Here is an 11,260-nt window from a genome sequence, read left to right as displayed (position 1 = left end):
TTTCAGAACACATGTAGAAATCTTTAAGTGTTTCATAGAATTCACTAATGAAAACAAGAGTTCTCTCTATATTGTTTCAATTTCTCTTATAGAAATTTCAGTTTACCTAGTTCATCTTGAGTGAGCATTAGAAGTTCACTTTATCTAAGCTGTTAAATTTATAGGTATAAATATGGTTCCTTTATTATCTTTTGATAGCTGTGTAATCTGTAGCAATGTCTTCTTTCTCATTTCGGTGTTAGCCTCCTCTTTCCTCCCCAATAGACTAGTCTGTAGAGTCCATGAGTTTTCTTGATCTTCCTAATGAGCCAGTGGCTGGCTCATTCTCTTCCTCTACTATTTTCTATTTCAGTGGTTTTCACTTTGATCTTTACTATTGAATTTCTTCGACTTTGGGTTTCATTTGCTCTTTTTTTTTTTTTCTAGTTTTTGAAGGCAAAACTAAGGTCATGAATTTGATAGTTTTCTTTTTTTTCTTTAATTTTTTGCTTTGTTTTGTTGAGACAAGGTTTTACGCTGTAGCCCAGGCTGCCTTCAAACTCATAGCAATCTTCTGGCCTCAGCCTGTGCAATATTGGGATTATAATCATGCGTGGCTTCTTTATTTTTAGGGTTTTTTTGTGTATGCGTGTAGCATGTGAGTGTGTGTGAGCTGATGCATGTGCAAGATGTGCATGTACAAGTGTGAAGGGGAACGTGCATGACCGCTTCTATTGCTCTTCTTATGTCTGTGTCAGGGTCTGTCACTAATCCTGGAACTCACTGCTTTTTGTTTTTTTGGACTAAGTAATCCTTCTAGCTCCACCTTCCTCAACACTAGGGCCACAAGACTGCATGTTCATTCTCAGCTTCTTCAAGAGGTGCAGGGGTTCAAACTCAGTCCCCATGATCGGGTAGCAGGGGCTTTCACACACGGCGCCGCTCCCCAGCTCCTCTCTTCTAATGTGAGCCTTTGCCTATATTTGAAGTTAAGCTAAGCCTTGCCTCACACTATCTCACAAATTTCTGCCATATTGTTTTTGCATTTTCACTCAGTTTAAAAGTTTGATTTTACTTCTGATTTCTTCTTTGGCTCCTGTGGTATAAGTCTACTAGTTTCCAAATATTTGAGGATTATTCTGGGATTTTGGTTTTGGTTTCCAGACGGTCAGAGAACACACTTTGTATAACTCAGTCTATCTTGGTAAACATCCTATGTGCACTTGGAAATGTTTGTTCTGCTGCTGTTGAGTGGGGCAGTCGAGTCATAATCAGGTCAAGTTGGCTGATCATGTCCAGCAGCTCTTCTACACCATGGCTGACTTTCTGTCTGCTCTTTCCAGCACTGACTAGCGAGGAGCACTGAAGTTTCTGGTCATTATTATGATGTATGTCTTCCTTCAGCTGAGTTTTTACTCATGAAATTTGAAGCTCGGTTGCTATATTGATAATTAACATTGCATGGTCTCCTGATTGACACTTTTATAATTATGAACTTCTTTATTCCTATAACAGCCTGTTCTCTGAAATTTACTTGAATGGTATATATGCCTCAGATTTTTTTTGTCTATAGTTATCCTGGAGAACTTTTAAAAAAATACTTTCTATTTATTTATTTATTTATTTATTTGATAGAGAGAGAGAGAGAGAGAGAGAGAGAGAGAGAGAGAGAATGGGTGTACCAGGGCTTCCAGCCACTGAAAACGAACTCCAGACACATGCGCCCCCTTGTATATTTGGCTGACGTGGGTCCTGGGGAATTGAACCTGGGTCCTTTGGCTTTGCAGGCAAACACCTTAACTGCTAAGCCATCCCTCCAACCCCTGGAGAGCTTCTCTTATTTTCTTTTTACTTTAATCCTATTGGCATCTTTAAGGTACCTTTTTTTGCATGTGTGTAGTATGTTGGTACGTGTGTATGGCATATGTACATGTACGTGCACATGCTCTTGCAGGTGGATAGCCTTCTATCACTCATCCTGCATTTCCTTGAGACGGAGTCTCTGGCGCAGAGCTGCTGTGTTTGGCGAGTCCCAGTGAATCTCCAGTCTCTGTTCCCCACAGGACTGGGGTTACAGATATGTGTGTCCATGCCCAGCTGTTTACGTGGATGCTAGGGAATTGATCCCGGGTCCTCTCAGGCTCTCATGTTTGTGACAATTACTCTTACCCACTGAGCCATCTCCCTAGTCCTAAAGTGCATTTTTAAGGGTCTTACAATGTGTCACAGGCTGGTCTGGAGCTCACGAACCTCCTGCCTCAGCCCAAGTGCTAGGATAACAGGTGTAGCCCCTGCACACAGCTGTGGTGAACTTCTCGGGGTGATGAACAGTTCCTGAGCTTTCAGTCCAGTGTGATCCCTTCTGACCTTCAGTTGGTGATCGCTGTGCTCTGAAAGTTAGTGTTTTCTTAAAATTCATTTGACCCTAACACCTAAAAGGATCATATGTGGATCACTGATGGCTCTGCCCTCAGGAATGGCAGAGCTCTTCCCAAGGAGGCTCATGGGCTCCTGTGTCTCGCTTTCGCCATGTGAGGAAGATGCTGGAAAACATTCTGAAGCAGAGAAAGCCCTCTCCAGGCACTGGAATGACTGCTTTCCAGGCTCCAAGACCGGCAAGGAATTCTGTTATCAGCATTGGCCCAAGGCAGTCACAGCAGCCATGTGGACTAAGAGGGGAGGAGTGGGGCATCCACATTTAATGTGGCTGCTGACACCCTTGGATTTGTGCCATCACCCCGCTTTTCACCTCTATCCTTTTTCTTTTTACCTTCCTTTTCTACCATGGCCTCTCCATTTCCCATCCTCCCTCTCTGTGAGACAAGGTATTGCTATGGAACCCTGGCTGGCTTGGCAGTCATCACATAGCCCAGTCATGCTCCCTTGTGCTGGGATCTTAACCAGCTTCTGCCTTCTTTTGCTTTCTCTAAAGACGATACACTAATGGTCAACAAGCACATGAAAAAAGCTTCAACATTAATCACTGGGGAATTTCAGATCAGAGGCATAATGAAGGCCTGGGAATGTGTCCTGGTGGTAGAATACTTGCCTAGCAGATCCTGGGGTCCAGCCCCAAGGGGTGTTTGGGGGCGGAACTGGAGTTGCAGCCGAAGGTATGCAGATAGCAGCCCAAGTTGCCTGCTATTTGGCTGAAAGGATTTTTGCTCTTGCTCTTGGTGATGATTTTTTTTTTCTTTTTTTCATTTTGCCACTATGGAACTTCCCCTGGATCTACAAGCTTCAATACACCCCATTCCTCCCATAACTATGCCTGGCTTGGAGGTTCATCCCAGCAATGTGAAGCTGACTACCACACCCAGTGGAAGACCATTCGCTCACAGATGAGTGTGGAGTGAAGACACGCTGCCATGCGGCTGGCCCTCACAAGCGTGCGGAGAGAAGGACTGCATTCCACCCCGTTTGTACGGAATTCCCGGAATGGATTCGTCCATAGCAAAGGACGTAGCTTGGTGTGGCAAGAGTAAGGGGACCAGGATCAGGATGGAGCCCTTGGAGTGACGCCTTAGATGTGGGGTTGCGCTCAAGCGCTGGTGGGGATATTTCGGGACTCAGCAGAGGCAGTGGTCATCCAATGAATGAATGCTCCAAGTGTTCCTGATTGGCTAGTTTACTTACGTAAATTTCACTTCAGCTTTTTAGAAAGACAATGGACTCTAAACCAGCACGTAAGTGAAGCATATAAAGACAGCGTGAGGCGGAGGGGAGGAGCAGGAAGCCATAATGCGGCTCTGGTACTGGTGCTCTTGTGGGCTGTCACGTGAAGTCAGAGGTCTAGAACAGAAGTCCCAGGGTGGGGGTGTGGCTCGGCGTAGAGTGCTTGCCTAGTGGGCAGAAAGCCTTGAGTTTGGTCCCCATGACCATATAAACCCCACGTGGTGGTGCACACCTGTGATCCCAGCACTTAGAAGGTGGAGGCGGAAGGATCAGAAGTTCAGTCATCCCCAGCTGCATGATGAGTTTGAGACTAGTCTGGAGATCACGAAGCTGTAAAAGAAAGAAAAAAGGAGGGAGAGGAGGGAGGGGGGGAGGGAAGGGGGACGGATTTAGGGAAGGGGGTCATGTTACATTCTTCAGTGGGTTAGTTACTGTCAGTTGCCAGTGCTGTAGAAAATCGCCCCCCACCCATGTTTACATAAGCAGCCCTAATAAAGCTCAGCAGGTCACCAAAAACAGACATCAAGGCAGAAAGAGGATTTGTTGGGAAGAAAAGGGGTTCAGTAGGAGTGGGAAGAAGATATGAGAAGATAATGGGAGGTGAATGTGATAAAAACACATTCTATGCATGTATAAAATTGTCAATAATAAATAGGAAAAAAATGCTCCCTGCCCAGTGTGGTAACACATGCTTATAATCCCAGCACTGGGGAAGTAGAGGCAAGAGGATCAGGAGCCCCATCACAAAAAAATAATAATCTGCTCTAAAAGATATATACAAATACAAACCTTAAAGCAACTATTAAAATAAGAGGGCTGGAGAGAGGGCTTAGTGGTTAAGAGGCTAGCCTGCAAAGCCTAAGGACCCAGGTTCAATTCCCCAGTACCCACGTAAGCCAGATGCACAAGGTGGGACATGCATCTGGAGTTTATTTGCAGTTGCAGGAAGCCCTGATGCACCCATACTCTCTCTCTACTAAATAAATAAAAATTAAAAATTAAAAAAGAAACAAGAGATAAAATGATGTCAAGCCTCCCATCCCCTCAGTGCGGGGCGCCTCACCATCTTCCAGTTGTCCTCTAGGGAGGTTTCAGCAGCTCTCTGTTCCTACACGTGGACGTTGCTTGTCACTGCTCTCTGGTCCCACGTGGGTCTGCTCTCCTCTGGTATCATGACTTCCTTTCTAAACACTCCTCATGGCATGTGGACATTACTGATGAAATGGAGACAGTTCCCCCAAATTTGAGTGACAGCCTGAGGACCCCACACTCCAAACACAAAGTACAGCAGCCCAAGAGGAGGCAGACATGGATTCACCCAGGTGGATGAAAGATACGGCAACAACATGGCGGAGCCAAATCAGATGATGGAATTTAAGCTGCACCACGAGGGGCCTGGAATTGTGCTCACAGCAGCCCATCCTCACCAGCCCACCACTGGATCCCTCCGAGCCGCATGCTTTGGGTGCTGAGCATTGGTTACCTTGTCTGGTCTGCACAGTGTCCCTCCTGCCTTGGGAGAGCAGTGACTGAGGCTGGAGTGTATCCAGGCCAGTGGAACTCTCCCTCACCATGGCCACTGTGGAGCCGCACCACACCATCCTTGGAATTGGGAACAACAGAGGCATAACCAATACAGACTCTCTGGACAAATAAGATTTTAGATATGGTGGTTTGGCACAAAGAACTCTCCTGGGGTTCATTCTAATGTCAGCTTCAACGAGTCCTTAGCAAAATTGAGGACCCCTGGCCCCCTGACTGATGGCAGCACTAGCAGGTATGAGAGAGAGAGAGAGGGAGGGAGGAAAAGAAAAAGGAGGAGGAAGCCAGGCGTGGAGGCAGAAGTAGGAGGATCACCATGAGTTCAAGGCCAGCCTGAGACTACATAGTGAATTCCAGGTCAGCCTGGGCTAGAGCGAAACCCTACCTCAAAAAAAAAAAAAAATAAAAAGCAGGGGGAAGGAGGGAGAATGAATGCATGAGACGCTGAGATGCTTGGGCGTGGCCAGTGACCAGGAGTGCCTGCGTCCAAGCCTGGGCCAGGGACTGCCAAGCCTCCCCAGCCCGAACCTGCCACAAGAACGGCTGTCGGGGTTAAGCTGGAGCGCTAATCCGGCTTTGATGCGGACCCTCTGACTGTCTAGGGTGAAAGGTCAGGACCACCCGCTCTAGCCCTGGATGAAACACTGGGTGTGATTCAAAACCCTGACAGGCTAAAGGTGCTCTGGGCCAGAACACGCGCCCAGGCCCTCCGCTTCTGGAGGGAGCAAAAGCCTTGGCAGAGGCCTTCTGGGCAGCCACCAGCACTAGGGCTATCCTAGGTGCCGATGCCATGGCCCATGTCCTCATGAGCCAGACCAGGTATGACCTAGCCGTTGGGATGGAAAGATAGTACAGACCAGGAGAGGAATGGCAAGGGGCCACTGTGGTGACATTCTGATGAATCAGGAAGGAGGTGAGGGAAGAGTGTCCCTATAGAGTGCCCGAAGCCTGGCAGAACCTGGATGCTCAGAGCGGCAAGGAGGACATCAGGACCAGGCATCGTGTTCACAGCAGAGGCAGGGATAGCAGAGAAAATGAAACTGGGACAATCAGTTAGGTGGCCCAGCCAGCCGGAGAGGTGAGAAGTAGCAGATCTGAGACAAGTCTGAAAAGTGGTGCCCCAGGTCTTGTTGGGAGAGAGAGAGCCTGGGATGTCTGTGGAGACTCCGGGCCAGTCACTCTGAGTTTGAGAGGGCTCGGGTGGGGGTGGGTCTGAAGCAGGAGCAGCGTGGCCCCTCTCCATGTTGGGACACCACACTTGGGAGGCAGTGGGACATAGGGATCTGAGCTTAGGGCAGCTGTCATTCAGGGCCATTGGTGCTTAAAGCCTTGAGACTGGATAAACTCAGAGAGAGAGAGAGAGAGAGAGAGAGAGAGAGAGAGAGAGAGAGAGAGAGGGGCAGAGCTTGCCAGCTGTGTGCTATAAGCTGGGGGAGGAGGTGAGGCGGCAGAGAAGCCCGGGCGGGCGCACCAGGATGGGGTAGGCTGCAGCCTGAGCACCAGGACTCCAGCAGCCGGGAATGGAGAAGAGCGAGGCAGTCGGAGGGGGCGGGGACAGCGACGGAGAGGCAAACAGGACACTCAGGGCTCTGCTTTCAAAGGGAGTTGGTGAGAGGGAAGGCGTGCCTGAAGAGGGGTTTTAAGATGGAAGGTCCGGGAAAGAGCCCGGGGCAGGGACACTGGCCGTGGAGGCTGTTGGAGGAGGCGGCTCCGGAGCCCAAGGCTCCGATGGGAGGGGCCCAGGGTCTGGGGAGGAGCTCTGGGTGCTGCTGTTGAGTATGCGGGGACCAGCACGTGGTGAGGGGGACAGCGGTAGGCGTGCTGAGGTGGCAGAGGCACTTGGGTTTTTGGGGGTCAGTGTCACCTGTGCCACCAGATTGCACCATGGAATGGGCAGGAGGAGGTGGCACTTAACCAGGGTTGGGATTGTGCCAGAGAATTCCAAGTGGAGATGGGCCAGGGCAGGGAGGGTATGTGTGGTGGAGAGGAAGATGTGATGACAAGGACATGGGGCCTTGGGGGAGGTTAGAGAGGAAACGCTGAGGCCTTAGGGCTGGGACCAGGGAGACAAGCAGCTCGTCAGCAATGGCACATTCAAGCTGTGCCCCGGCAGGGCGGTTCTGCTGTGCTAGGGTCTCTGCCTTAGCTCTCTGCCTGCCTCCCCGCGCTGGGTTACCCAGGTTGAAAGTGTGGCCAGGCGAAGCTCTGGAAAGAGCAGAGAGGCACTGCCCATTACTCTCAGCTTTGGGGGGGGGGGGACTTCAAGGGGGCGGGATCAGGCTTGCTGACCTTGTGGGAAGCAGGCAGGCTTGGCCGGCCTCCTCCTTGGGCCAGGCCATCCCCCAGAGGGCAGTACAGGATCACCTCTGGCCAGGCAGCTCCCCCGGCTGGGATCCCTACCCAGCTGGGCTGCCAGCCAGCCTGGCCTGGCGCTTGCTCTGAAGGCCTTTCTGGTTTCTATCTCCTGCTGCTTAAAGCAGGTGCAGGTCAGGTCGTTCTACACACGCCACTCGGGACCCGCCCTGACACCATTAGCAGTATCACTGGAGGGGAAGCCACTCCTCCCTTCACTGCAGTGGGAAAACAGTGTCTGGTTCCCCCCACTTGTTTTCCTCAGCCTGGGGTTCCCCCTTTGGTTCAGCTCTCATCTCAGCCAATGATCTCGAAACTTGTGTTTGGGCCTCCAGGAGAGCTGGGAAGCTGCTGGTCAGGTCAGGCCTGTGGTGACCACCTCTGACTGCTTGGGATTCTGGCTCAGGCCCACTCTGCACCAAGCTTTTGTAGAAAGTAGAGCCCCTGGCTGGAGGGCCGCCACCTGTGGGCAGGCACAATGCCACTTGCATGCTCCTGCATCAGACCTCTTCTCGTGCCCTCTGGACACCATATACCTGACAGTCCAGTGACTCAGTGGAAGAGCACATTTCTTGCCCCTTGCAGCCACCAGCTGGAGAGCTTGGCCTTGACAGACAAGTGGTGAGTGGGTGGTGCTGGGCCAGGCCTCGGATAGCGGACGACTCCATCTCTGGGTTGTCACTTGTTCCCACCACATGCCAACTCCCAGGGCAGAAGGTGTGTGCACCAGAACAGGAGCCAGGAAGAAAGAGGGCAGTGAGGCCTCTGGGAGGCAGAGAGAGACCCAGAGGTGGCAGGGAGGGGCGGGGAAGGGAAGAGGAGGGGCAGGCGTGGGATCAGAGGGGCAGAAGCACCGAGAAGGAAAAGCAGCGGGAGGGCTGAGAGAGCCACCGGAGAGGTGAGGAGCCAGAGGCCCAGCTTGGCTACCACACCAACAGGGTTTATCACTTGCAGGTTAATTGCTGGGAACAGACTGCAGCTGGAAACCCTCTCAGTGCCAGCCAAAAGCCTCAAAGAAAACCCTATCCGCGTAGGACTCTGGGAACAAAGGCTCCACGCAAACATCTCCTGAGGTGTGGAATCTCTGGGTAACTCAAGGACCTCACATTCAGACACCGGAGTTGTGAAACCCGAATACCTGACTAGGTTATTTAACTGCCTCCTGTGCTTGACGGCAGTGGAATGTGGACTTACCAAGCATGAGTCATCAGCGGCAGTACCTAGGAAAATACCCAAGTCACCCCAATTACACCATTATCAATGGCTACATCGCTCTGCAACCCAACCCAATGAAACTGGAGAGAATGCCAGCTGGGCCGGGCCCGGAGGAATCCAGCTCTTGGCGAAGGCTGCCTGCCTGGCAGAAGCCTCTGCAGCCATGCCAAGCCACAAGTCCTGTGTGGTCGCTGTGCAGAGGTGTCGGCCCCATTTTACAGTCATGGAAACTAAGGCCCACGAGGGCTCCGTCCTCACCTGCAGCTCTACCCGTAATGGAAGGATCAGGGCTGCGTGGACAACTTGTAAGACCGGAGGCCACCATCTTGGCGATAGGTATGGTGACCAGTCAGGGAGCATACTTTATGCTAGCGCGTGTCACGGGCTGCGTAGACAACCCTGGTGCCATGACCTCTGCTTCCTAGTTGAGGGCACAAGACAAAGAACCTGTCATCAGCCAGGGCCACTCAGCGGCCGAGTGGCTAAGCCCAGCCCCCTGTGACTAAGGTCTGTGCTCTTTCCATGGCGACAGCTGCCTCGGTCCACAGCTGAAATGGACACGCAGAGTGCAGGAACATGCCCAGCTCATGCCTTGCACACGCACATGACAGTGCCCACCTGCACAAGCCGCACAGGCCTCCGCCTCCAAGCATCCTGTGGTGGAGCCCGGCCCAGCCCAGTGAGGAGCAGCTACAGCCGGCCCACCCACGAGCCAGTAGCGCTCCATGCTCACTCTTAATCAGTAAGATATGTTTCTGGGATAAAAACCACATCAGCATTTTCATTTTCAAGTTCAGACACGGTATTTTTTTTTCCCTTCCTAATTTTCCCTTCACATGGGCGAGGCTAATCCTCCTGCTTGACTGACAAGTCTCTAGACAGCCGTGCACTTAAGCAGAGAAGACTTGGTGACGACAGCCCAGGGGAGCTTCTCTCCCTCCTCAACTTTTTCAGATTTCAATAATGCCATAACCCATAATTACCAATGGGAAATTTAAAAATACTGATCCTCAAGCTGATGTTAAGCTGCCCTTGCCATGGGTTCTGGCAAACCCTGACTTGAGGAGTGGCGGAATGACCCCTGCCCTCTCTGGTCTTAAGGGTGGGCTCTGTCCTGCCTTCCAGGATCCATCTGCCTTGGGGCTGCGGGAGGGGCAGGCACAGGGGCTCCTCAATAGTCAGCTGTTCACATGCTGGGACTTGGGACAGAAAGATGAGTGGACTGGAGTGGAAAGCAAAGGTGAGTGGAGGTGAGGGCCGGAAGGGGAACTCAGAACCTACCGCATCCGTGCAGCTCCAGGTGTACGGACAGCTCCGCACAGTGCCGAGGACGCGGGAAGACATCAGATGGGGAGAGGAGAGGAGCAGAGAGGCTTTGCCATGGTGACAGAGTAAATATTAGCATTTCCTCCCTCTCTGCTGTTTCGGAGTATATTCAAATTAAAAGTCTCTGCTCCTACAACTGAACTTGACTTTTTTTTTTTTAAGAAACAGGGGGTGGGGAGACAAATTTGGTGCAATAAATTTGTTGGGCATTTGTCCAGGAAGGTTTCCAAGAAGCAAGATTTACACAGCGCAGCACAGCCTCGTCAGAATCGCCCAGGTGGAGAAGAGGTGAGCAATGGCTCCGGGCAGAGTTAATGGCACATCTAATTTCCAAAGACGAAACCATTCCATTGGTCCAGCTGAGTCTCAGTAGCTCTGCCCGCATTCTGAGGTGATGCCTCACCGTGGGGCCTATTCCAGGCCCTGCTGGATGTGTGACACCTGGGCCCTGCCCTAAATGTGACATCCCTTGGGACAAGTCATACTCCCACACTCCCAAGCGCCACCTGGTGGGAGTGCAGTGTACTGCCACCAGAAAGCGGGGGGGGGGGTCAGGGTAATCAGGTAAGTGTGCACACCAGTATGGGCTGGGCAGTGAAGGACAATGGTTAGAGATGAGGGTTGCAAGGGGGAGACCGCAGCTGCAGCATAAATGGCCTTGACTACTCTGTGGGGGTGGGGAAAGCCACTGAATTGGGTAAGGGAAGGATGATGTCAGATCGGCACTCCAGATAAGGACCGTTGGTCAGCAGGTGAGGCTGCTCTAGAGGGAGTAAGACTGAACCAGAGGAATGGAATTTTGCCTGTGGCAAGAATCACAAGTTCAATTTCTTTTACATGTATGAGACAATTTGGATCTTATATTAATCTATGTCATTTAATAATCTTTTGCAGAAATCATTCATTCCATCCAATGTCATTTTGGAAGGAAAAGTATCTGATTAGACTACTGCCCCATTTTCTTCCTAGGAGCAGAGATGCATAATGCGGTCTCATCGTCCACTGCCAGGCTCAAGTCTGTGGGTCTCTCGTCATGATCTAGCTGGACAATGATCGGCTTCGCATCTTTCAAACATCATTGTCTTTATTATTTGCGTATTTTATATTTTACTGACAAATGTTTTTATTTGCATTAGTGTTTTTTTTTAATTGAAGCAGGGTCTTACTCTAG

At 50.9% G+C, this 11,260-nt stretch overlaps 1 long non-coding RNA gene across 1 annotated transcript; it reads right to left on the bottom strand.

The window, feature by feature from the left end:
* Positions 1–4,723: 4,723 nt before the first annotated feature.
* On the bottom strand, positions 4,724–10,140 carry LOC123461706. The gene is made up of 3 exons (XR_006637805.1): positions 10,045–10,140; positions 5,138–5,256; positions 4,724–4,868 (listed from the first exon to the last, which is right to left on the bottom strand). It is a non-coding gene; the product is annotated as an uncharacterized LOC123461706 (long non-coding RNA).
* Between the last annotated feature and the right edge of the window lie 1,120 nt (positions 10,141–11,260).

This window comes from Jaculus jaculus, chromosome 6, assembly GCF_020740685.1.
Source record: "Jaculus jaculus isolate mJacJac1 chromosome 6, mJacJac1.mat.Y.cur, whole genome shotgun sequence".
NCBI lineage: Eukaryota > Metazoa > Chordata > Mammalia > Rodentia > Dipodidae > Jaculus > Jaculus jaculus.
The sequence above is the reverse complement of the archived record's forward strand: the minus strand, read 5'-3'. Positions and strand labels throughout refer to the sequence as shown.